At 53.4% G+C, this 27172-nt stretch overlaps 1 protein-coding gene across 3 annotated transcripts in view; it reads left to right on the top strand.

Moving 5' to 3' along the window:
* The first annotated feature begins 6117 nt into the window (after positions 1-6117).
* The window catches only part of Zhx2 (zinc fingers and homeoboxes 2), a 136315-nt gene continuing 115260 nt past the window's right edge, over positions 6118-27172 (top strand). For 2 of the 3 annotated variants that reach the window (XM_063231148.1, XM_063231149.1), the window contains exon 1: positions 6119-7830. The gene's annotated coding sequence lies outside the window, so the exon portion shown is untranslated. Of the gene's footprint in view, positions 7831-27172 lie in introns of all 3 variants that reach the window. The other variant, XR_010041245.1, reaches the window with a different exon arrangement.

Genomic DNA, 27172 nt, shown 5'->3' with positions numbered 1-27172 from the left:
ACTACAACTGGACTGCTGTGATGACGGAGCAGGCTCCCAAAGGTCACTCCCAGGGCTCACATCTGACTCACCTGAGCTCCTGTCACTTGGGTCTCAGTTTTCTTTCATGTCACGCCATGCCAAGGCTTCTCACAGCATGGCAACAGATGCCTGGAGGAAAAAGACAGAACCTCCAGTCCCTTCCGCGGTACCTGGGGTCAGATGTCTCAGGATATCACTTCCGCACGACTACAGTTACCTCAGGACTGCCCAATTCCAGACCAGGAGAATGGGTTGGGGACATTTGGATGTGGAAGTGGTGTTCATGCCTGGACGGAAGCAACTGGCAGAAGGCGTCCTGGGAACCCACCCACCACACTTCCCAAAGCCTCACTTCTGCAAAGTTTTTCCTCTTGAATTATGTGTATTTTCAACCAAACAAATACCACCACCACCAGGAACTTCAGCATTCGCACCTGTACTTACCCGGGAATTTATCCTAAGAAAGTAATCAAGGATGATTCAAAATAAAAAATTGGAACAAGTTTTCTATTAGGAAAAAATTAAATAAAATCATTTAGTGCTCAGTGGTAGAAGCCAATTCAATCCAACATGGTTGAGAACAGTATTTAACAAGTTTAGGTCCTACAACTGAGAGAACTAGGTTTAAACCCAATGACACTGCTTAGCAGTAGAGCAGTAGAGCATTCTGAGCAAGGTATGTCAGCTCTAACGTGTCGGTTTCCCTATCTTCAAAATGGCGATAAAATATGGATTTTTGTGATGATGTAACACATGCAAATGGCTTGACACATAGTGAGTAATCAGTAATTATAAATGGCTATAAAACAACCGGTATTCTTCTATTTTGTTATTCGTAACAGAACAGCCATTAGCACTATCAATTAGTGCAAATATTCTCAGTTCTGCCAATTTCCGGGCACTTGACACTTCCACAGACCCTGTGGGCAACCTCAGATTGGTGCTGACCAATGAGCTGAGCTGAAGGACAGTCACTTCATGGCTGAATATTTAATTGTCTGTAGATCTTCTCCCTCTTGCACAACAGCTGGCAAAGTCTGGGGAATCTGATCAGCTCAGGTCCCTGAGTGACGGTGACGATCAGAGTCCCTCTGCAGAAGCTTCACGGATGTCACAAAGGGCAAAGAGTAAACTGTTGTGGTTGACATCACTGAGCCGCAAGGGTCACTAGTTACTGCAGCCTAACCAGCCTGTGGCGACTGGTATAATGCTCCTGTCACCTTTCCAGTAAACAACAGTACCAGAGACTAAGAGGTTACCCACAGTTTCATGCCAAGAAAATAGTCCCCAGACAGTAGGCAGGTTTACTATCGGGCTCCCCTGCATTCCTGTCTCACGCAACAGTTCTGGAAGCCACTGCGTCCTGCTTGCCAAGCCTTTTTCTTCTTCACGCACCTTATCAGCATCTCACACAGTTACTGGGGAGAAAACATAGTATTTCTCAGGTTTGATACTGTCTGCAGCTACAGGCACCCCAGGGGGTCTTGGAATGTATCCCCCACAGGTGAGGAGGGTCAACTGCACAAGGTGCTAACTTATTATATAAACTGCATCCTCAGTCCCTAGAATGACATGTGAAATCATAGACTCTAAAATAAACACTTAATGTAAGCATAATATATGGAAAAATATTCACAGTACTCTCTCCTGGATAGTAAATTTGAGGGATTTCTATCCTTAATGTGCTTATTTTTGCTTTTATGCTACATATATTTTATATAATTTAAAGACTGTAAATACATTACAGATTCCCATATGTATTCTGTCCATATGTTTTGCCCTATACTCTATATTTTACTTATGTATAAATATTGTTGCTTCAACAAATGCTTTATTTATATAAGTTTCCTAAATTTTCAGGATTGAATACATGTGTGCATCTGCTTGTTTCCAGTGCTGACTACTGAGCCCAAGGCCTTCACACCGAGCTACATCCTTAGCCCTTCCTAGCTTTGTTCTGAAACAGGGTCTCGCTAAGTCACCCAGCTGCCCAGACTGGGCTCGAATTTGTGATCCTCTTGCCTCAGCCCCTAGAGTGCTGGAATTATAGGCTTGCACCCCCACACTTCACTTCTGTATTTATTTTTCTATGAGAAGCAATAATAATAGGTAACAGTTCTTGAGCCCTCACGATAGATCGAGTAGAAAAGCCCAATGGTTTACATGAATCACCTCACCATCCTGGAAGACAGACACCATCATGGGCCCCACTTAGCATGATAAAGCTCAAGAAGTGGGATGTGTGTTGGAGCAAGAAGTGAAACCCCAGAGTCCCTGCATTTTAGCCACCAAATCGCAGACTAGTTCAATGACACACCCACAAATTACGTAACACACCTACGTGCACTGTAGAAACAGAGGCAGGCTCAGACATGGCATCCCATCTTTGTAGGAAACAGCAAACATCGTCACCCCGTCTTTAAGGCAGCCATCAGCCTTGCCTGCAGCTCGCAACCTTTTCCCTCAGGCCTGAGCTGTGATCATGCTCAGCCCCAGGGTGCGCTGGCTAAGGACAGCTTTGTTTCTCTCCAACTGAGGCTTGGGTGTTAACAAGCAAATCTTCAGTGCAGTGAGCAGGAGACAGAAGTGGGGGGACCTGGGCTGTGGTCCTGGCGGCACCACCAGGACCTTCAGCTGTCTCATGGGTCCGATGAGCTGGTTATGGGAAACAAATGCATGAGGAAAATACCAAGCAGAGCTAATGTTTCTGGTGCCAGGAATCTTGTAAGCTCTGAGCCCATAGCCCACGCACCGTGGAGCAGTGGCCCTGACTGCAGGAAGCACAGCACTTTGTAGGCTGCTCAAGACGCACAGACGTGTGTGCTCTTGGAAAAGCATTTGTGGATTTGTTCGTCATTTGTTCAGCAATTTCAACGTGCCAGGCAGGTGTGAGCAGGAGTCAGCTGAACGGCACTCCTGCCTGCAGGGCTTCCCACTCTAGCAGTAAGGTAATAAAGACCAAGTGAGTTCGCATGAAAGAGCGTGTGACAAAAGACAGACCAGGTCTACTGTGTTCCAAGGTTTTGCCAAACAAGAGGTGCAGCACTGGACAGGGGTCTGTCCAGTCCCTTTCTGGTACAAAGCAAATGATAAAGAGGAGGCACAAAAACAGCACTGACCTTTAAGTTACACCATTTGGATTCTCACTCTTTTATTATTGTAATTATTGGCACATACTAACCACTCAAATCAATAGTTTCACTGTGACATTTCTTTGCATGCATACATTATACACTGATCTTGTCCACTCTCCGTTCTTCTAACCTCGTCCTTCTGCCTACTGGCCTGCCTTTCTGGTCCCTAATAATCCGTCCTCTACTTTCAGATGGTCCTCTTTTTCTTCTTTGCTCAGTTTCCACATGGTAAGAGAAAATACATAGTGTCTCTATGTTTGATTGATTTCACTTTGCATTACAGTCTCCAGGTCCATCCAGTTTCCTGCCAATGACAGATTTCATTCTCCTTTGTGACTACACAATATTCCGCCGGGCACGTCTGCCACATTTTCCTTATTTATCTCTTGACAGGCTTCTAGGTTGATTCTGTATGTTGGTTATTATGAATTATGCCACAATGAACATGTATGTGGGTATCTCCTTTGAGTACTGATTTCGTTTCCTCCCTATATACACCCAGGAGCGGAACAGCAAGATCACAGAGTACTTCTAATTTCTGATGCATCTCCATACTGTGTTCCACAGTGGCTGCATTAATTTACATTGTTGCCAATAGTGCAAAAGGAGTCCTTTTTCTCCACCTCCTTGCCAGCATTTGTTATTTTATTGTTTTTATAGTAGCCATTCCAACTAGAATGAGATGGCTGTCTGTGTAGTTTTGGTTTTCTTTCTCTGATAATGAAGGTATTGGGCATTCTTTCATATATTTATAGGCCATTTGTACTCTGATTGAACTTATTTGGTTAAGTTTTTTGAGTTTTTATATATTTTGGATACTAATATTGTCAGATAATAGAGGGCAAGGCTCTCTTCATTGTATTGTTTCCTTTGCTGTGCAGAAGCCTTTTACTTTGATGCAATCTGTTTGCAATTCTCACTTCTGTTTCCGGAGCTATTGGAGTCCTATCCCAGAAATCACTGCCTCTGCCAGTATCTCAAAGAGTTTCCCCTGTGCTTTCTGCTATAGTTTCAATGTTTTGGGTCCTACATTAGGGTCTTTGGTTCATTTTGAGTTGGTTTTTGTACAGAGTGAGAAACAGGGATCTGGTTTCAACCTTCTACTTGTGGATGTCCAGCCCCTCCACCACCATTTGTTAAAAAGGGAGGATGGGTTGTTGGAACCTTTGCAAGACTAAGATTTAAGCCACAGTTCTGATTTAGCCTGTGAACTTGAACTAATTGCCACAACTGTTTAACAACCTCCTCTGTAAAATGGACAAGACTGGCTCTGCTAGCTTAGGGATTGATATGAGGATCAAATCATCACATATTCAGCCTTTGCCTTCTTCATAAACTTCCAGTTCTATACTTTAAGCAAGTTCAAACTGCTGCCAACTCAAGCCCTTGCTATCAACCCCCAGGCACGAGTCCCAGCTCCAGTGGCACCAGTGCCATAGGAAGCACAGAACCTCCACCACACGGCAGGGAGTGCAAGGACACCGGTCTCCTGTGCATTCCCGTTCCTGCCCGCTCAAAGGTCACACTGCATTTCCCTCTACCCTAGGTGAGGCTGGTGGTAGCTGCCCATGCTACAGCTGGCAAACTCATCACTGATGGTTTCTGCTTCTTTTAAGAGTTTTAGAATAAATGCAACCTATGGACAGATTATAATCAGTACCCAGCAGGACTAATTGTTTTCTTTTTCTTGCCTGTTTCTCTACAGTTTGTAGTCTTATTCTAAAAAATATTTACCCAGCAAAATGGGCAGGAGTCAGGCAGTTGGAGGGAAGTGGCCTTGCTCTGCTGCCCTTCCGTGCCCCTGTGGCCATGTTCTCACCAGACCGGGATTTTCTTCTCCTGCTGCCATTTCCATTTCACCAAAACATGAAACGGGAAGATACTTTCCTCACTTAGGCATCTAGCAGAAACCATGACCTTCTTATGTCCTTTACTGGTTCTGAAGCCACTGACAAAGGTTGGAATCCAGGTTCTGCTATTGGGTGGACTTGGTTGTGGACTTTGGAGAAGTTTATCACCATCTATAAAACTGGGGAAATAACACTTGCAGGGAGGGTCTAAGAAAATAATGCCTAAGGAAGCTGGGTGCCCCCAGGAGGACAAAAGCCTGCCTACTGCTACAGAAGCAGTCTTGAGAACTTCCGAGGCTGCTCCCAGAGAGAGGGGCCAGAGTGTGTCTGTCTCTCCTCTCTCTTATCTGTCTACCTGTCTATACCATTATCCACTCAGAAGCAGGTGGCAATGACGTGGAGGCAAGGCAAGCTTGGTGTACAGGTGGTACACACCTTTAATCACAGCTATTTGGGAGACTGAGGCAGGAGGATCTGAAATTCATGCCCAGTCTAGGCAACATCCTCGCTCAAAATAATAAAAAGGGCTGGGTTTGTAGCTCAGTGGTAGAGTTCCATGTGTTCAATTCTCGGTACAATAGCAACAAGGACAGAAAGAAACCCTCTAACATAAATGACCATCAAGAGGAGATGCAGCTTCAAAATAGGACCAGGTTCCCTGAGGTCCGCGTGATGTCCACGTAAACAGGCTGGAAAGCAGTGTGCATATCTATGGTGGGGAACTGGGAGGGTGTGGCAAGGTATGTGCTGTAAGAATGCTGAGCCGCTAGTTTGTTTCATCTCGTTTCCCTCTTCCTTTCAGTGCTCTGGCACACCCTGGGGACGTGGCGGGAGAAGACTGGGGACGTGCGGATGAGAGGCTCAGGTGCAGAGAAAGACAGCAAGGGCGGGCTTCAGGCATGCAGAGGTCTGACAGGATGCTGGGTTTGCTGCTCTGCTCCCCAGGCTTCACGCTGGAGACCCCCTCCCAGGCCGAGAGCTTATTTTCTGTGCTGCTAAAACACACACATAGGAAACAGCACGACACACAGGGCTCTGCCCTCCGAAACCTGTGCGCAGCATTATTTTAATGGTTTAAAAATGGGATGGGGATAAAGGTTTACGTCACAGAAACACCACTAGGGCAGACCTGGAACCCCGTTTAACTACCTGCTCCTCCCAAGAAACGTCAGGCGCTCCCGCGAGGACCAGCGCCCGCTCCATCCGGTCCCCCGCGTCGCCGCGCCGCGCGGCCACCTGTTGCACCCGCACGCCGAGCCCAGCCGCGCCGCCGCTAGAGTTCGTCCTCAGCCGAGCGGAGCCGAGCAGAGCCGAGCAGAGCGCGGGCTGCCCCTCCGCGCCCGCAGACCCGCAGGCCGGGCCGGGAGGACGCCGCCGCCGGGCTGCCTTTGTTTTCTCTCGGAGCTCAGCGTCCACACCACACGCCGGACGGCAACCGCCACCCACTGGCGCCAGCCCCCGCGCAGTGGCGCCTGGCCCACCCGAGACACTCCGGGGCGCCCACCCCCGCGGGAGACAGCAGGGCCCACCGAGGCAGGAACGCGCGGCGCAGACGGGTAGCCGCGCGGGGTCCCAAGCTTGGCAGCCCCCGGGCCAGGCGTCGCGGAAGGAGCGCCTGCCCCAGAAGCAAGTTCACGAATCCCGAGTCTGAGGCGACCGCGGGGGCCGCGGGCCTGGCCCGGTTCCGAGTGTGTCCACTGGCCCCGGACCTCTCTGCAAGCGCGCGCGGGGCTCCGAGCCGAGAACCCCGAGCTCGCAGGCCGGCGAGCTGAAGCCGGCTCCCGAGCGTCTGTTTATTGGCTCCTCAGGGAAAAAGTTTGGAGATCTTTAACCAGCCGCAGACTGGGTGCAAGTCGAAAGCCCAGAATGCCCCCGAATAAGCGATGTGACTCCACGTAGTTACATAAGCGGGCTCCTCCTTCCCCGCCCTCGCGAGCCCTCTCGTCACTAGTCCAGCAGCAAAATGTGTCTCCCTTTAAGACACTTCTCACCACTCCCAGAGCCCGCAGGCGAGCGCCGGGCGCGGGGCGCGGGGCGCGGGGAGGCCCCACCCGCGCTCTGCCCACGCGCGCCGAGGGGCGCAAGTTCCCCGGGCTGGGGCGCCGATCCCGTCAGCGCGCCCCCATGGCCCGCCACTCCACGTGGGCAGGATCAACAGTTTGTCGCTCATCGCTGACACCTTGAACTTTTCGTAAAGAAAATGGGTATTGTACCGCGAGGGCTTGGCCGCGCAGGGTCGTGCTTAATATTCAATGATCTCTCTCGCGCCGCCCCCTCGGCTTCTCGCAAAGATTCCACCGAGTCCGTTACTGGGCTCGGACTTCCAAGTTAATTCGCACCCCCCTCCCCCCGGCCGGGAGCCGGGCCTGGCGGGCCGGCCTCCCCCGCCCGCTCGGCCTGCGCTGACATCCCCGGCGCCCGCGGGCCGAGCCTCACTTTGTAACTTTGTGCGGAGCCGGCCGCGGTGCCAGCTCGGGTGGTGGTATCGTATGCAAATACGCATGCTGACGTTACAGATCATGTGGGTTTTGGCGTAGATTCCCCACTGATCGAGGCATTTTCCCCCCTTTTTTTTCTTTCTTTTTTTCTTTTTTTTTCTTTTTTTTTTTTCTTTTTAAAATTGCGGCCACCGTTCTCGGAGCGGGGGCCCCTCCGCCCGTCCGTCCGGCGCGCCGGCGCTGCCCGTTTCCCACGGAGCCGGGGCCGGCGCCGGCGGGGAGTGGGGAGTGGTGGGGAGCAGCAGAGTTCCATTTTGGAAGCCCGCGCTCGTCTCCGCGCGCCCAGCCGGGCCCCCGCGCGCCCGCGTCCGCGACCCCGCGCCGCAGGTAAGAAACTTGGGCGGGCGCGGAGCCGCCCCCGCCCCCGGCCGACCCCGCGCGCCGCGCCGCACTCCAGCCCAACTTTCCCACCGCGCCGGCTCCGCGCGCGCCGCCGGGGACCCGGCCGGGCTGCCACCGCCGCCGCCGCCGCCGCCGCCACCGGGGGCGGGGTGGCGCCTCCGGGGCAGGGGGCGGGGGGCCGGGGCCGCGGCTGGCCGCCGGGAGTTGCGGTGACAAGTTGGGACGGAGGCGAGCCCGAGCGGGAGCCGGAGAGGAACGACATGTCTGCGTTTGCCTGTGTCGACACCAGCCACAAAAAAATATGGCGTCCGCTCCGACAGGGCGTCACGTCGCCGCGCCGCGGCTCCCGCCCCGCCCGGCCGGCTGCGGCGCTGCTGCGCGGGCGCCGGGCACCGCGGAACGGGCCGCGCCGCGCGCGCCGTGGGCCGAGCGGGACGCAGCCCGCGCCGCCCCGCCCGCGCCTACGCCCCGTGACGCTGGCCGTGGCGCCCGCCGTGGCGCGGTGGCAGGAAGCGGGCGCCGTGGGCCGGGAGCCGCGCGCCGGGCCGCAGGCGGCGCTGTGTCGCACCCCGCTCAGGTGCGCGGGGTCCCGGGGTCCCAGCCCGCCGCCCACGCGCGCCGCAGCCGCCCCGCCCGCCCACGCGCGTCCCCACCGGAGGCGAATCCTCGGCGGCGGCGCCGCTGTCTTTGTGGCCGCCCGGCTCGGCCCCGCAGCTCCGCAAACTCACCCTTCCCTGCGGCGGAGCGGGAGGCCGCACGGCTCGGAGCAGCGCAAAGTTGGGAGGCGCGAGCATCGTGCCCCTCCGGCCCTGCGGAAGCCACGGGAGCCCGGCCGCCGCTGCTCCGGCCTCCCCGACAGGGGCGTCGGAGCCGGCGGGGTCCCCGTCTCCAGCTGCTCCCCGATGGCCTTTTGTTCGTCTGGGCTGGGGAGAGGAGAGAGTTGGTACATGGGGACTGCCTCTCTTAGAGCTGCTTCTCTGCCTGGACCGGGGTCACTGTTGGGGCCTTCAGAGTTCCCTACTTTCTCTCTGAAAGTTAGCAGCTCCCGGATCTGAGGCAGGCCCCTTCGGATCAGAGCTGGGGGACAGGAGCCCCGCACTGCCGCTGTGGGTCCCGGGCCCTCTTTAAACCCTCGCGTGTTTCCTGGCCTTGAACAGAATGCGTGCGTGGGTGCAGCGCGGGTGGCGAGGGTGCGGTTCTGATCGCTCTTTAAGAGTTAAGTCAAAAGGTGATTTCCTATTTATAAGGGCCGCAAGTGTATGCTGCCGTTCAGTCCCGAGGCAGTAATGTCAAAAAGCAGTTGGACGACGATCAAGTGGAATAAATATCTTGTAAAAAGGCATGTTTAACGGTAAAAATAGATGAATGGAACCGTCAAGTGGTTGAAACCAACATAAAGGTTTAAGTTTAAAGGAAAAGTTGCCCAGAGTTGTATACACATCTTTTGAGGCCGGAGAGGGGAAATCGACAAGTGAGGCTGGAGCACATCACTGACAGTGACTGAAATGTGATGTGCAGACTTGTGTTATTTAGAAGCAGCTTCTTGATGGTTTGCCTGTGACCTTGAACTTTTCTGTCTAGCTTGGTTTGAGGTCAGCTAAGAATGCACCTGAAGGTAACAGCAGAGGCCACTGTTTTAGAGTAAATCCAGCTAATTCTCCGTTAAAGGGAAGAATCACAATGGCTTGGATGTTAGTCGGCACTGGGAAAGGGTGTCTCCTGATGTGGTGCTGAGTCCAGGCACCCACAGGTGACCCCACCCGAGCATTTTGCAGATGTTGTGTGTTTCAAAGAAAGACTGATGACAAGGTCTGTTGACTTGTTAACACTTGTGCATTGTGCGGGACACGACGCCGTGTGCGTTGCACGCTCAGTGGTTTAATCCTTGCCTAAACCTGTGATCCAGGCACTCCTGTCTCTAGTTTGTGGTGGAGGAAACTGAGGCGCGGTGAGACTGTGGGGCTTGATCAAGTGACAGGGTGAAGGCAGAGCTCGTTTGTGAGGCAGGCCGGCCTCTGGGCCTGAGCCCTGTGCTGTGGCAGCTCCCTGGACAAGCTCGGTCCTTAGAAGGAAAAGGTGGAGACAGGTGCACTCAGGAAAACAGCAGTAGCCCCTGCTCTGGGGTCTGAACCCAGGAATTCATCTGGGTTGTATTTCTTTATTCATTTCTTTAGCAACTCTGTGTTGATTTATTCATTCTGCAACTGTTCATTAGACTAATAAGAGCTGGGTTATTAGGCACTTTGATATGCCAGGCCCATTCTAAGTGCTCATGATTAGACCACTTTGTCTTCATGACAAGCCCGTGATGTGAGCTCACCCTTTCAGCACGGAGAGGTCAGCCACCTTGCCCAAGGCAAAGCAGCTCCTGAGCAGAGTGGCAGAACAGGGTCCCAGCACCCACAGGGCCATATGTGTGTGTGTGTGTGTGTGTGTGTGTGTGTGTGTGTGTGTGTGGTGGCGGGCACCGCAGAGATGCTCAGAGAGGAAGCCTGGCCTCAGGGCAGAGCACCTCTGAGACACTGGTGAGGTAGAGACCCCTGCCCCCTGGGAGGCTGAGCAGGCTGGCAGGGAACACTCGTCATATCAAATCAAGCTGAGTAAGTACTTCGACTGAGCGGAGTAACCTCGAGGTCCCACAGGAAGGACGTAATCACGCTGCTCTGACCGAGCTGGAAGGATCTGTTAGAGTGGCATCCACACTAGCCCACATTCACGTTGGCAGTCACAGGAGCAGGACGATGCCTTAGTGTACCACTGGTTGCTCAGATGTCTGGCCACTCTCCTTACATATAGGCCTTAGACATGTCATCTGAGAGAAAGACGGCTGCTGTGTGTCCAGGCTTCACATACGCATTCCAGGAAAGAGCAAGAAAGATGAATGAGGTGAGTTTGGAAGGGACAGTCCTCCCTAGGTCTTCCGTCCTCAGCACATCCACCAGAGTGGTCCCAAACCTACCAGGAAGAGGGGCAGTCGGGTATTTGCTGCCATGAACAAGCTGGGGTTTGGCTCACAGTCAGGGGAAGGTAGGGTCGGCCAGGAGAACATGTGCTGCCCACAGTGAGCAGCTGGAGGCTGTATGCTTGGGAAGTGAGAGCTGTGGGGAGGTTGCTGACCAGAGAGAGGTAGGGTGGACGCTGCGGCAGCTGCTTGCAGTCTGTCACTCAGGAGCCACGGCAGGTTTTGGGGAAGGATGGCATGTGGTTGAAGTAGGCAGGGTGAAGACTGACAGTTGTGTGCAGACAAACTAGCTTGGGTTTATGGGAAGTGAGCTCCAGGGGGCTTCAGACCAGGGCGTGAGGAAATAATGGGCTGCAGGGAGGTTGCCTTGGTCCTGCCAGTAAGAATCACAAGCTAAGCAGACGTCGGCAGCCCCACCAGGAGGAGACCTGCCCTGCATCCTTAATAACTCTCTGGACCTGCAGGAGGTGCATGTACTAAATGTGCATGTACTTTTCCCCAAGCCCAGGGCAGGTCAACCCCACCATACCTCCACTGCTCACCCTGGCCATGCTGTCCATGGATAGGGTGCCCTCCGGGGCCCTCCACCATGGGCTTCCTCACACTGCCCTGTCTGTCTCGGTGTTGCCCACACTCACCTTGGTGTTATTACTTGGCTCTCTGTCCCTCCATCTCTTCCCTAAAATGCAGATCATCCTAGTAGCTGCCTGTTAGGAAGCCTAGGAAGATGTTTATAAAAGTGTTGGCTCGGTCGTGACATGAGGCTTGTGCTCAACAAATGATGTGTCTCCTCCTGGACAGGACCGAGTTGTGTCCTTGAGGGGCTGAGTCATCAACAGGGGTGGGGTTTTCATCAGTCCCAGGACCCTTAGTATCCCTGTCTCATTACTGTGCCCTTCTGCCATACACCCTCGCACTCATTTTGTGGCAAGTGTGAGCCTTGGAATGGAGAGCTCTCCCAGGAGCACCCCAGGGAGAGCCGGCATGGCGTCCGGGTACTGTGGTGAGCTGTGTGTGGCAGGGGACACTCTGATGGACAGTGAGGTGGCGTTGTGTTTGGTATTGACAAAGTAGTTTCATTTCGAACTGGAAAAAGATTCCTCTTCCCCTCCCCAGCTTCTCTAAGCCCCCCACCCTACGTGGAACAGGTTGTGATTTTGAGAACATCCACCCACCATCTGTTTCCTGTTCTTGCACTTGTAGTCATGCATCGAAGAGGGGTTGATTGGCAATGCTGTATGTGTAACAGACCCTGATGAGGGACAGGCCTGACGACAGTGTGTCAGTGCCCAGCCAGACCTTCAGATGAGGGGAAGAGGACCAGGGCCGGAGGCAGTTTTCCTGCTGACTCCTACCTGTACCGAGGGAAGATACTTTATCTTATAAAAGCCACAGTTCACACCCCTTTTCTTTTACCCACCTCTTCTCCCAATAAAGAAGCACTTACGGAGATTAAATCTTGTTGCACGATGTTTCATTGCAATACTGTTTACTACATAACAGAGGCCACAGTGAATGAAATTCATGTGCTATTGATCCACACTAGATCAATAGGAAGGAGTGCGACCCAGACATTCCCTTCAGTGTAAGAGGTAGTGGCATGATATGAGGGGGCACAGGCTTGGTTTGGGGTGGAGGGTAGGAACCCTATGCTGGGTTTACCTTATGGGGAATCCAGCAAAACCCTGGAGCCCTGTTCAGTGTGAGGAATAAACTCCTGTACCCCGGGACCTCTCAGAGTGGCCAGAAGGAGTTGCTGCAGAAAGACTCAGGAAAAACACTCCTCCCTTGGGCCAACTCTCGTGTCTCCACAGCGAAGCTGAATACATAGAGAGCACATACACACAGTTGCATGGAGCCCCTGCACACCCAGACACCCACACACACCCACACACAACTTGCTGTTTCAAATAGGGAGCAGTGGTGTAATCCCGCTGCAGAGCAGAAACTGAGCTCAGAGGGATCAGCCCTGCTCAGGACCACAACGGGAAGGCAGTGGGCCAGGGTGCAAAAGTACAGTGGCCTGGTTCCGGGGCTTCCCAAAGTGCGTGTAAGTGTCCTGGAGACTAGGCTCATAGTGTTGGCACACTTTGGGGGGTGAGGTGGTTGTGCACACCTGTAATCCCAGCTACTCAGGAGGTTGAAACAGGATTGAACGTTCAAAACCAGTCTGGACAATTTAGCAAGGCAAGAATTGCAGATCCGTACCTATTAGCGAGAGTGCTATACCCGCCACCCATCCAGAGCAGACCTGCGAGAACCTCCCTCGGAGCCTGAAGCAGAGCACACCGGCAGTACCGCACCTGCTCCTGAGCCCAGGAGACAGAACCCCATGGGCTAATGAGCCTGGCCTGAGGCGCATCGGAGCCACTTGCAGGGTGCAGCTCCACCTTATCAGCCAGTGGAGGCCGGCTGGGGCAGAGGGAACTGCCTCGGTAAGGTGGAGAACGACCCTGTTGCTGTTTTTATACAATAAAAGAGGATCACTGTAATTGGGAGCCTTTGAATCAACACATCTGCCTGCGGTTCTTGCCGACTGCAGAGCCATTTAGTTAAATAGCACACAGAAATTGCCTTTCAGCTGATATTATGTTCCCACTGGTCTTAAAACATGAGACAGGTCTGAACTGCTCCAACAACGAGGCCATCTCAGCCCCCCAGACCCTGGGTGTACCCAGCATTTCCAGGGATCCCTGTGGCCTGGGGAGGATGACGTTTGGAAGTTATTTCCATTGCCCCACACCTCCTGCCTTCCTGGAAACAGAATCTTTAAGATACTTGCACGCCGGCTAGCCAGACCTGGAGCTCTTAGTCTCCTAAGGGAGGAGAGGTAGGGTGCCGGCCCTGGCAGAGCGGGGCATGTCTTTGCCGGCTTTGGTAGTGGAAGCAGGATAGACAGAGAAATGTGAGCTGACAGCTAACTCTGGACAGAGTCTGTCCGGTGGGCCAGACCTGCAAAGAGAGCAGTTGGTGCCAGTCAGGCGGGGGGTTAAGTGGGAGCACTCTCGAAGCCCTGCCATGGCAGAGCTGTGCCTTTCATTAGCCTGTAGACCTACCTGTCACTCTGTCCCAGGGAACGGCACTACAGAAGTGACTCAAAGAGCCCAGAAAAGCTCTTTGTAAGAGCCAGGGCTCTGCGCAAGTAGAGCCAGCTTTGGTCTGCTAAGTTGCCAGGTTATGCACCCCAAAGATTAAGAGTGTGTTCAGTAGGATGCAGTTGGACAGTGCTCACTTTGGCTCGCACTAGAAAGACATAGGGGCGGGGATGACTCTCTTAGCAAATGGTGCTTTAGTAGGGTCTAGAGTGCTCTAGCTGAAGAAACTTTAATGATCCCCCTAGTCCAGCTAGGAGAAACAGAGGCCCAAGATTACCCAGCCCAGTGGTCCAGCTAAGAGAAACAGAGGCCCGAGATTACCCAGCCCAGTGGTCCAGCTAAGAGAAACAGAGGCCCGAGATTACCCAGCCCAATGGTAGAGTGTGATTTTTGCTTCTCTCTGTGGGAATTTAAGGCCTTTCTGCCTCCGTTATCATCCAGCTCGTCCCAGTGCCTTCCCTTCCTTCATCTGTTCCTCTTTCCAGGCAGCACCTACTGAGCCCCTGCAAGAGTAAGAGACAATGCCCTCAGAAGTTCACGGCCACTGGCACCTAACCGCAGCAGGCACCATGGCTGTCGCGGCCAGCCCTGAGGGACCTCACAGGCACAGTGCCAGGTGCTTTTTGGGTGTGCTCATAGGAACCCCAAGAGATGCTGGGACTCTCTTGTTCCTGTGTGGCAAAATGGGAAATCCTTTGTGCAAGGGCTCCAGAAGCCAGGCAGTCCCATGCCATGCTGGCACTCTCGGCCTCCTGTGCCTTCAGCAGGTTCACTCCCATGGCCAGGCCACAAACCTGGCTGAGGGTAGCGGTGAGAGGGACATGTACTCGGGGCTTCCTCCTCCACAGCTTTCTCTAACTTACCAAATGCTCCAGTACTGTTGGGTCATAAGCTGTGTCATTGGCACGGCAGTGCTACAAGCAGGTAGGGTGGCGGGCAGAGAATAAACCCCAGAATGGGGCTCTTGGACCCTAACTTGAGAGGTTTTGCCCACACCAGGCATGGCGTCTGCAGCAGCTGCAGCAACCAAAAGTTCTTAATGAGGAGGCGAATGCAGGCAAAGACATGCTTAGGGATCCAGCTAGCGAGGGAGCGATCAGCTTAGTTCCTGAAGGCAGCAGGTGCTTACTGAAGCAAAATGAGCACCAGGTATGATGTCCCAGATCACCACACCCTGCGTGTCGGGCATTGCAACTCTGGCAGAGGTGTGAGCATTAGCCTCACTTTCTAAAATACCTTCACTGAGATAGACCTTACCTAATACCCACCTTAACTGTGTGATTTATTGATACTTATTATATTTACAGAAGTGTGCAACACTTACCACAAAGTAATTTTAGAACATTTCCGTCATCCTTCAGACAGAGCCCATGTGCCCACCAGCAGCCGCTGCCCAGACTTCTCTTCCCTGCCCCGCTCAGGGGAGCCTGATTTTCTGTCTCATTCTGTGGATTTGCCTTTCCCTGATGCATGCAGGGAGAGTGATTGAACCTGTGGTCTTTTCTGTTGGCTTCTTTCACTTAGCTTAATGCTTTTGAGAGCTCTCTGCGTTGTAGCAGGTATCGGTGTTGCCACGTAGTCTCCACTGGATTTACCACATTTTGTTACCCATTTGCTAGTGGATGAGTAGTTAGCCTGCTTGTGCTTTTGAATATTAAAATGGCACTTGCAAATCTTTATGTATGAGCCTTTGCAATACAGGTTTTTGCTTCTCGTGGATACCTAGAGAGGCACAGGAACACCTCAGAGAGGAATTGCTACGCCCTGTGTAACTTTCTGTGTAACTTTTTAAAAACTGCCAGACTGTCCTCCAGATCACCCACACTACCTAACATCCCTGCCAGTAGCATGTGAGAGTTCCAATTTCTCCACATTACCCCATTTCATAGCTGGGAAAACTGAGGCTCAGGAAGAGGAGAGTCGTGTGGCTTGAGGGGATGAGCAGGGCTCGCACATCAGTCTGGCCAAGGCTACCAGGGCTGGGGCAAAGCAGATGAGGTACCCAGCGCAGAAGGTAAAGAGACACCTGCTCCCAGCCCAGGGAGGCCCGGGTGGGACACCTCCCTGGACCATACTTCCTGGGTGCCTAGATAGCCACTGTATCTCGCCCTGGGTCCACTCTGTCCCTGCCCAGCAAGTAGACACTTGGGGCGCCCTTGACTTGGAGCCCCTGGCTGGGCTCGCAGAAGCTGCCTCCCTGCTCAAGCTCACGGGTGTTATGGCTTTCAAGGGATGTCCACGTGACAAACCGAACCCAGCGCTTGGGCCCTAGGCAGTGCGCTGGAGGCAGGCTAGCATCATCATTTTGCTGCTGCCCTGTCTCTGACCATAAGCTCTGAGTCACAGCAGCTAGGGCCGTCAAGATGTCCTGTCTCTGACTAGGAGCTCCACCCCTGCCCCACAGAAGGAGGGGCCACCCCCCAGTGGCCCGGGATGGACACTGCACATGCAGCCTCCCCTCCAACCTGCAGGATTCACCCTGGAGTCATAGGTCCTGCAGGGCCAGCGAACGGGGCTTCCCTTCCTGGGCTGAGACACCCCATTCTGACTCCATCACGTCCAAGCCAGAGTGCAATGCCCCTACTTCCCAAGTCAGAGAAAATACCATATTTGTGGGGCAACAGTGAGCTAGGAAGGGGGCAGCCTTAGGTCCTTTCTGCAGAATGGACAGTCCTCTGGTTTCCTCCAGCTTGCAGGAAGGGACCCTGTTGAGGGCCTTGTTTGTAACCAGCTCAGCCTGCTCATCCTTCAGGGTGAGGGGATAGAGTGGAACACTAACTGATCTGTGGAAGCAGAGTCAGGGATAAACGCAGAGGTTACTGGATGAGGAAGAGATGTGTCAGTTACAGCAAAGGATAGAAATAATGGGTGCTTTCTGCTCAGTTTGTTCAGACTCCCTGACCACACAGTATGCAGCCTGAATAGATTTGCTCCCTTACCAACAGAAGCTTCAGGTCCTGCCTCTGTGGAGGCTGCTTGCTGGTCGAAGTGCAGGACCAAAGACACCCTCCCTCCTGCTGGGCACACCATGCCTGACACCCACCTGCTGGTGACAGGCTGCGTGCAGGGTCACCACCACGCTGGGCTGCCCATAGTGTTGGCACATGTGTGGTAGTGCGTGTGGAGACTTAAGCTTGCTAAATGCTTGGACTTTATCCTCTCATCCCCATGTCCCCATCCCCTCCCCCGGCACCCAGCCTGGCTGAGTCATTGCTCAATAAATTGTTGCTGAACCAATAAACAGAATTGAATACGAGAGAGTCCTGCATGTGTCCTGCATGTGTTGAAATAGGAGGGTGACATAATGCTGGGCGCAACTGCACAAAAGTGAGTTGAAACTTCCAGAGCTGGTTTTTTGCATCCGTTATTCCCAAATAAGAGGAAAGGAGGAAATCTGGCTGGAAGGAATACGCATTGTGTCATCTGTCCCAATCTTTCCCTTCCTCAGCTGCACTGATATGTAGTTCTAAAACATCAAGCCTGTTCATGGCTCACTCACTTCCCCTGAAGTCATAGGCCCACACGCATCCAAGGGCTTTGCAAGGAGCCTGGAGAGTGAAGGGCTGGGCAGGGAGCGGTAGGAAACAGTGAGGAGTAGATCCAAGGAGAGAGCATACGCCCCATCCAAAGGTACTACAAATGTTTTCGTGACCTCTCCAGTCCATATGCAAACCAGCAGCTCGTAACTTCTGATTTACAGGACTGAGTCTGCGTCCTGGCCCTCACATAGTGGTTGCCTGGAAGCTATACCTCCATCTACAAGGCATACTTGGCTGTAATTACTTCTGCCTCTGCCATCTACTCCATCTTCCCTAGTTGTTTTTCTCTAGTTGCTGAGACAAAATACCTGCCATCCAAAGCTAAAGGGGGAAGGTTTATTTAGCTCACAGTTTGTGAAGGTTTCCAGTCCATTGTTGGCTGGTTCCATGGCAGGGCGGCAGACAGCACAGGGGACAGCCTTTCATTGTGGTAGAAAGCAGCAGAAGCAACAAGAGGGAAATGAGATTCTTTCTGTCCACTGTGTTGTACGCAGGCTGCCCACCCTGGGTGGATGCAGCACTCACCCTTAATCCTAGCCAGAACTATGCCAAACCAAGCAGTGGGCTGACTTAGTAATCACACAGTTGATCCCAGCATCACAAACCCTAGATCCAGCCACCTCCAAAACAGCTCTGTGACTCTGTGAGGCTTTGGACATCTAGACACAAATTATAACACTGTCTTCCATCAGACCAGATGGATCCCTAAACCCCGAAAGCATCACTCTTTCTCTCTCCTTCCTTCCTTTGCATGTGTAATTCCTCAGCAGAAGGACTCATCCCTCAGCTCAGCAAAGCCTGCCTGCTGCTGATGGAGATGCTTCTTCCCTCTTCTGAGAGGCAAGTGTGCTGAGCAAACGGCCATTCACTTGTGAGCTCTAATATGTTTGCACAACTGTCACCCTGACACACTCTGAGCCACCTTCTCCCGCAAGGACAGCCTCCTGCTTGTCTCCTGTTCCCAGTACCAGCACAGGACTGGCCCACTCTTTAAGTTCCCAGAAGAGTCTGTGGCCTGTGTGGATGGTGGTACAGACGGTACGTGACTCCCCCAGAGCCTTGTGAGTTTTGTGCTGGACCCACAGGGGTGTGGAATGGATTACTGCTCACTGCTGCCCCTGGTGACAGGTCCTTGCCATAGCCTGAGAAGAGGGAAACATGAAGGTCTAACAGGAAGCAGGGGAGCTTTGTCCAGGGTCCCAGAACTCCTGGCCTCCCCCTGCCATCCTCTCTGCGTCCTGCACTGCGTCACCTGGACGTGGAATCCAGGTGTTACCTGGGTCCGCTTCCTTCTTTTGGCTTAGCCATGACCTTTCCTTGCTGTCAGGAGTTCCTTTGCCACCTGGGTAGACACAGAGCTGCGTTGGTCTCTCCTGCTTCCAGCCCTCCACTCTTCTCAACAGAGCTGGACCTGGAAGCCTCACTCTGTTTTTAAACGTGGTGAGGGTAAAGCAAACTTGTCAAATGCCTGTGACCCTGCCAGCCATTAAACCAAGCATATTCTACCCCCACTGTACTTAGTGCTTCTAACTGCTCCATTGGGTAGAAACTTAACCCACTTTACACATGAGGAGGCCATGGTTTTAGGAATTCCATTGGACTGGCTACACAGTAAGGTGCAGAGCTAGAATGTAAAGCCACATCTGAGTGACATCAGAGCCATGTGCTTGCGCTGTCTCCATGGGGCTGTTTTGGAAAGGCCTGAAGGTTCAGTGCCTTGTTCTGAGCAAGGCCAGTGCTGAGCCCAGGTCCTGCCCCCCTCCAGAGTTGCGGGCTCCACATGTTAAAGATGGCAGGATAGGATTAGTAGCAGACCTGCGAAAGTGCTTCTCAGCACTAACACAGATTCACATCCTCGAGTCCTTGTCCTCTGGCAACTTTGTCACCATTTTACACCTTTTGGAGGAACCAAGATAAAATACATGAAGCAAGAGAGCGGATCAAATTTACTAAATCTTAATCATCTTACTGGATCATCTTGTGCCGTACAGGAAAGTTGTCACATTTGGATTTTGATCTGTGTGTGTGTGTGTGTGTGTGTGTGTGTGTGTGTGTGTGTGTGTATGTGCACGTAAGGAAGCAAGACTAACAGGCTCTCTGTGACAGACTGCAAGAAACCTCTGGGAGAGTCCCTGGCCGAGTTGCAGCCTGCAGGGACAGATGAGCCCAGCAGCCTAGCAGTTGCTTCTGCAGACAGAGGCCTGTGACTCTTTCCCTTGGGGGCCCCAGAAGACAACAGCTCTCGCAGGTCTTCCACACTGTGCCCTGTGGCTGGGCTGCCGATATTTTGTATCTGCATGATTTGAAACTGCTGGGCAGAGGAAGGGAACACTAAAGGACACACTCTGTAAACATGTCTTGTCTGCTCTGTTCCAGGGAACCTGGCAAACTTGGGGGGGGGGGTTCCCATATCTGGCAGCTGGTCAGGATTCTGTCCCCCTAAGTACTGGCTGGGCCAAGCCACCCCAGCAGCCACCATCCATCCCCATCTTGTTCTCTTCTCTATTCAGAGGCAGCTGCCACCCCCTTCTCCCTGGGGCAGGCCTCAGCTCTGCTCCTTTAGATGTGGCCCTGAAAGTGGGAGTCAGGCAAAGCCCTAGCCTGCACCAACCTCCTTGGCACCCAGCCCTGTGCCATCTTAGGATGGAGACACTGTTCAGCCTTCCCTCCTGGTGGATGTGGAGGAGCTGTCCTGGTGAGCTGAACAGACTGAAACATTTTTTTAAAATTACAACCTATTTATCTTTCCTACATTCTGTAGAATACCATTGCAGCTTGCTTTTGCATTGAGCAGCCAGTCTGGCATAAAGAAAATTAACATTTAATGAGCCCCTAATTACTGCCAAGCACTAACGATGCCGATCATAACAAGTCAGTGCTAATGGCTCGTGTTTGTGAGCCTTCAATGCGGCCCTCAGCTCAGCACCCACCCCACCCCCCCCAGCATTGCCGCCTCTTGCCTCCCGAGAGCACCCTGGCCAGAGCAGATGAGGAAACCAGGCTGGGAGAGGCCAAGAAGAAGAGTCCACGCTCAACGCACTTTGCAGAGAAGGCCCAGGGTCTAACACCTACACTCATGTGCTCCTGCCTGCACCCGGGGAAGGACAGCAGTGGAGGGCACAGGGATTTGGAACACACGACATCATTCTTGTGTGCACAGGCTCCTATGGTGACCAGCCAGCCAAGCACATAATAGGCCAATATTTGAGATCAATCTAGCTCATCCCTTCCTGGGGTTCCTCATCCCAGAGGCTGAGAAAGAAGTTCAGAGCCTGAGTTTTTCCTGCCCTGTGGATTGTCTGGGTCACCCTGTGGCAGTGGCTCCATGGTCAGCTCTATCTTAGTGACGCATCCCTCCCCCCCCACTGCATGCTGACACTGAAGGGTGCTTGGGATATTGTGTTTTAGCCTCTTGTACACTTCCACCACACACCTTCCTCTGACCCTTCCCACCCCCTACCGTGCCCAGGACCAGCGAGTGTGCCAAGGTGGGTCCCCAGCTTGCTCCAAGGCCTGAGTGAGTTTGTTGGGAGCACATTCTTCCATAGTCACAGAGGAGGGAAATGACACACACAGCCTCAAATGGCTAGCAGTGGAAGCTGGCCCAGGACTCTGTGCTTCATTGTCTTGTCCCGTTCTCGTTTGCTTTTGGGCTTTAACATTGCATAGAGCTGTCTGCCACAGGTAATCATCTAAAATGTGGAGGGAGTGAGTGGAGCTTAGCCAGAGAAAGACCTGGAGTATGGCGACTCCATGCTGTTCTGGTGAACTTCATCTTTGTTGGGACCCTGGAAATGACAGTGTGCCTTTGATTGTCTGGCAGAGCAGAGTGGGGCAGTCCTGACACCCCGAGGGACCTGCGGGCTGTCTCTCTGTCTCTTGGACTGCAAATGTCTTGGGCAGAGCGACTTACTAGACCCAGAGGTGCCCACCCTGAGGTGCTTTCCTTCTTTCTGAGGTTCTGGAAAGCCTTGCCCACCCGCCCTCTAATCTCAGTTTTGCTTTGCAGGAGTGATGGACATTTGAATTGACTTTTGAGAACAGGAAATGCTATGTGCTTCCTTATAGTTCATAACGGCTGGTGACCTTCTGTCCTGCAGTTCAGGTGGTCTCCAGGACAAAAGATGCTGGTCACTGTTATGTCCCTTTCATCCCATTCCCTGTCCTGGGTCCCACCTAGCAGCTATAGCTGAGTCCTGGTGGCCTCCAGCTTTGCTGTTCTGCTAGGCACCCCCAAAGCCAACCAGTGCCCCAACTGTGACCCTCAGCTTCTGCAGAGACTGGGAGGGATTTTCTGTGTCCCAGATGTGACATCACAGCACCCCAAAGGAAATGGTCCTCTACCCCCGTGCAGATGCTCAGCACAGATCTGTGGGATTTTGGAGTTAGGCAGTGCCGATAGACCTCCACTGGCCATCCAGGACACAAGCTGTTGGAGACTTGGCATGGAGGGATTTGTCCTGGCAGTGGATGAAACATCCTTGCACCGCATGCTGTTGGTAACCCTAAAGGCAGGCTAACAGCGAGTGCTTGGGTTCCTCAAGGCTCTCAGCCTTTCCTAATTCTCAGTTCGCAGACATTCAACTGCAAATTAAGCCTTGTGGGAACAAAAAGATATACCTTCTTGTAATGTTTGGCTGTTTGCTTAAAAACCATCCATGAAAATACTCCTAATTCTAGGTTTGAAGAAGCCAGTATTTACTCCTAGTTACCTACTTCATTATGGGGCTCTGTAATAAAGTTGAAGGGTGTTTGGGCAGATTATCATTTTTAATAAAATAGTTGCATAAAGGAACACCTTCCTGCACACCTCCCTCAATGATGCAGCTGGATACAATGTCCTAAACTGTAACCTGACAGTTCTCGTGAACTGTCCTGGGACTGGGGCTTACACTCAGGGACGCTGGGAACACATGAGATGTTTTCATTTCAGAAGAGAAATCCAGCCCTAAGGAAGCACAGATGTTTAGCAGTGTCCCCTTGCTCCCAGATGTGCGTTGGAGAACAATCTCCTTTCCGCCTGGGTGCACCGATGTGGAACTTTTCTACTGTTCTGGAAAAAGTGTGTGGCCTAAAAGAAATGCCGTATTCAGCCAGGCATGAGAGACTTGAGTCAGCCCCATACTGCTGCTGACTCTTAGCGGGTCAGGATCCCTCTCTGGCCTCAGTTTCCCTGGCCACACAGACCCAGAAGACACAGAATGGCTTGGTTCTGCCCCTTGCTGACCAGCTGGTTTCAGCAGGCCGAGCTGCCTGTGGGAGACCTGTAGGTGCCTGGCTCTGGGGGCTGCTCAGGCCTTCCTCGAGGCCCTGTAGGACAGACTCCACTTTCCAGCTAAATGGCCCCACACAGCCTTGGCAAGTCCAGGTGGTACTGAGCCAGTAAACAGTGCAGGTGCTGTGTGGTCGGAGCCCAGATCCCCAGGTAGATGGGGGCTGTGGCTGTGTACCGGGAAGTTTTGAGAAAGCGAAAGAGAAAGAGCTGCTGGGCAGGGCAGCAGATGGACGGGCTCCATCTGGCTGGCTGGAAAAGTGCCTGGTCCCTGTAGCTGGGGTGGGGTAGGAGGACTATGGCCCTTTCTCCTCCTCCTCTGGAATTCAGAGTTTGTTTACTCCCCCATGGATCTCAGTGTCTCTGGAAAGTCACATTTTCCACCACTGGAGGAGGCGGAGAGGCTGTCCCCAAGAGCTCCCTCTTCCGCCCTGGGAGCCTGTCTGGGCTCAGGGGCCGGGGAGGCAGCAGGGGACACTTTCAGAGGAGGGGGGCAGTGAGTTCCAGGGGTGTGGGCACAGCTGGATGGCCACCCTGGGCTGGAACCCGAGTCCTCCGGTCTTTCGGTGTTGGCTGGAGGGGCGGGGCAGGGCTGGGAACCTGAAAGTGAAAGCAGCACGCGGAGGCCGCAGGGTTTCCCTGTTCCCCTCCCTGCCCGGCTGCCTGCAGTGCGCAGGTGCAGGGCTGAGTCAGGTCGGCAGGGGCGGGAGCCCGGCCTGGCGGTTCTTCCAGCTGGTGTCCGTCCTGAGAGGCTGTGACGGTGGCTGTGGGCCCACGTGGATTTTTGCTGGAGCTCAGGTCTTCTCGTAGACATGACATTGAGGCCCCTCGCCTGCCTCCCGCGGGAGACCCTTCTCTGCCTTGGCCCCTGCTTCTTGGCCCTGGCACCCAGGACTGCTTCACCTGCACGGGCTGGCAGGATGCTGCTTCTACAGTGGGCTACCCTGCCACAGCAGGGTGGTCAGCGGAGGCCTGCCGTCACCTTCCTCCAGGCTTCCCCTCTCATCCCTTGGCGGGCCAAACTGTCCTCCCTCCACTATGGACACACTGCCTCCCCCGTCCCTTTGGTACTTGCCTTAGTCTCCACAGAGGCACTTACCTCCTGTTCTGGTCCCAGTCGTGCACTACCCTGGTGGCACATTACATCCCCTGAACCGGAACCAAGAAGCCTATGGAGGCCCTAGGCCTGGCCCATGCCGGCTGACCAGGCAGGATCTCCAGAGCATGTGCTCTTCTTAGAAACTTCCTGGCTCAGTTGCCTGGGGTCTGCTGCCTGGGGGAAGGACGTGTGAGCAATTGTGTGGTGAGCTGAAGAAAGGTGCCTGGTGACTCGAAGGGACTCAGGATTAAGAATGAATGAATGTTCCGGAAGTCCATCTTTGCTGGCAGGGTTTTCATAGGGCTTATTTTGCTTCCCACCACTCAGTCAGCAAATATCCGTTAAGCATTTGCTGCGTGCTGGGTGTGGTGGCAAGTGCTGGGAGTGCAAAGCTGACAAAGTCTGAGCCAAGGCGTCCAGGAGCCCAGTGTACCCTTGCTCTGGGTTCCCGAGACCAAGGCACTGCAGACCAAGGCATACAGGGGCAGATGAGACCCTGAGTGTGTCGTTCCTCACATGGCACCAGTGTGTCCTTGCCAGATGGTCAGTTCACATTTTCACAGCTGAACACAGGGATGTGGCTGCTGTTTCCCGGTGGGGGAACTGAGGCTCGGGCAGTTCCCTAAGGTCCTCAGCGTGCCCTGCCTACCTGCAGTCCAGGCTGGGAACAAACCAGGTCTCTCTCTAAAAGGCCCACAAAGAATGGGCTGACCCATGCAGGGCAGAGACAAGAACAGGCTCCAGAGGAGAAGAGAGGCCACATGTGTCCTGCCCAGCGACATTACCTGGAAGACCCTTCCTTCTGTGCAGTTTCTGAGAAGGGAAGGGGTATCCTTGGGGAGTGAAGCTGGCAGAGGCTATGAGAAGCCAGCATTAGCTTGCAGTTGCCCTGTGGCAGCCAGAGCTGCACAGGGACTGGGCTGGCACCAGGGTCAGGTGGCAGGCACGGTGCTTCCCCGCTGCCTCCAAAGGCCTCTTAGCCTCAGAGGGCGTTCCCAGAATCCCCAAACTTCAGGCCTGCTGCGTGGCCCTGAGAGCCACCCACCAAGAGAAAGAACAGGAACTGGAGTGAGAAGCAAGGCAGAGGCAGGGAGCAGGGTCCTCACCTGCCTCCTCCTTTGGGGCGGGGACCTGACCTCCTCTCCTGGCATCCCTGTGCCCCACCCCACTGTGCTGTCTGCTCCAGGATTTCTGAGAGGGCTTCTCCCTCGGTCCCTCTTTCGCGTGGTCAGAGTGACGCCCTGTCTTTCATGAGTCAGGAAGCTCCCTCCCTGAAGCTGGCTCTGACTGCACTCCCATCCTAGTCCCCCAGTGACTTGTTAGTGGAGTCCTATGTTCTTATTCCCAGCCGAGGAGTCATCACAAGGATGTAGTTGCTTCTTCTTTTGTCTGCAGGCTTTCAGGTAGTCGCAGGTGAATGTATCTTGTTTCACTAGGTGATAAGGCCAGGCCTAGCTTTGAAAGCAAGGCTGAATCTGCAACTTAGCCTGAGCACTTGCTCACTGTGGGCTCGGGCTGACCTGCACCCCTCAGTCTTTCTGCGGAAATGGGCACATGAAGGCTTTCCATGGATAGGTGTGCACACTCACATAGCCTGCACTGTGGTGTGGAGAGGAGCCTGGAGAAGGTTCCCGGCAGGAGGGAGATGGCACTTGCAGATGGGGTCACCAGCAGGTTAATGCAGGGCCACAGAGGGGAGGCCAGGGCAGCAGGGATCCAGAGTGGGAAACCTGAGGAGCCAAGGCTGAAGGAGAGCTGCTGTCCCAGCCCAGTGTGAGGCTGCAGCCACCGTTGCCCTCTGCCCACTGAAAGCCATGCTTGGCTGTGAGGATGACTCTGCCCTGCTTGCACATGGCTCACCTGAGGCCTGGAACCAGATGGAGTTGCTTTGGTCCGGGGCCCAGCCCAGGTGTCGCTGTCCTTGGACCCTCTGACCTCGAGCCCCTCGGTCCTGCTCCCAAAGCCAGAGGGCTTAGCTGGCAGGAGGGCTAGCTGCTGTTACCCAGTCAGTGGGGTGACAGTGGCAGGGCTGTGGAGCCCCTTCTGCTGCTGTCACTGTGGGACCATCCCTGGCAGGGCAACACCGGGCTCCACCTAGGGAGCAAACCCCTGATGTGTCAACGACAAAGCATAGCCACATCACTTGGGCCCTGAGTAACATATTTATTGAATAATGTAATTGAAAATATATCCCTTTAAGCTTCTGGCAGTATAGGAAATTGTTCCCTCCCTCCTAAGAGTTTAATAATATTACATATAGTTGACTCAGGGAATTCTTTTTGACATTTATTCAAGATTTCCAGACTGCATGGGAAGAAAAGCAAAAACATTATAATCAGTGTAATAGGTGGAAACAGAAAAAATAGAGTTTTCCATTCAAGTTGACGTGTTAGGCACTTTTGGTGGTGGGAGTACCACTGTCTAAGACCACCCGATCTGGGGTTGATGGAAGCTACATGCAATGCCCACGATCCGAATTGTGGAAATGATGTATCGAGCTTGGGTGACCAGGACTGCAGCGGGCTGGGCTGTCCACACACACCTATAGTCATGCCTGACACTGGCCTGTGCTCTGTGCAAAAGGCCTCACAAAACGGGTTACCACCTTCTCGACTGGCCCCATTTTGCAGGTGAGAGACTGAGGCAAAGGGAGATTAAGTTGCCCCAAATCACCCAGTTACGGATGGAAGAGTCCTGACTCAGTCCAGATGCAAATCTTAACCACCTCTACTTTGCCAGCAGGATCCAGAGAGGCATGGTGCCTCACCCAAGGTGGCCTAGGCTGGTTCACGGGGAAGTGTAAGTGGCTGGTCCTCCTGCTTCTACCTGAATTATCTTACCACCTGGGCAGTTCACTTATTTTCTTTTTCAATTTGCTTACACATATGTAACAATTTACCCTTGGAGACTTTTAAGACCCTGAGGCTTTTTCAGTGAGAGAACCACATAGCAGGAAGGTATGTGGACACCTCAGGACACTGCAGTGGGATCAGCAGTAATGGTCTGTGGGGCACTGGCTCTGCCTGGAGCCTCTGCTGAGCCACTGAATCCCTGGCTCGCAGTCCGTCGTCCCCCCTCCCTCCTCCAGGTTCACAGCTGAGGATCTGGTCACAGAGAAGGAAGCAGTCATGCCAGACATAAAAGCCAGCGAGCAACAGCTCCTACCAGGACCTGCACCTTGCTAGTGGGGGTCGATGCAACAAACTTGCTAGACAGCTGACAAAGGCTGTCAGCGTGGTTACAGTGCATGCCACACACCTCTTCTCCAGCTAACAGTGTCCCTAAGGCAGAAGGAAAGCTTCTTAATAAAAGCTGGTTTTGAAAGGGGCACTTCTATTTTATAGCCTCCCAATAGAGAGA

Source organism: Cavia porcellus, unplaced genomic scaffold, assembly GCF_034190915.1.
Source record: "Cavia porcellus strain 051 isolate PalLab524CR breed Dunkin Hartley unplaced genomic scaffold, mCavPor4.1 scaffold_19, whole genome shotgun sequence".
Classification (NCBI taxonomy): Eukaryota; Metazoa; Chordata; class Mammalia; order Rodentia; family Caviidae; genus Cavia; species Cavia porcellus.
Note: the sequence above shows the minus strand (reverse complement) of the source record. Positions and strands in the feature narration are given on the sequence as shown.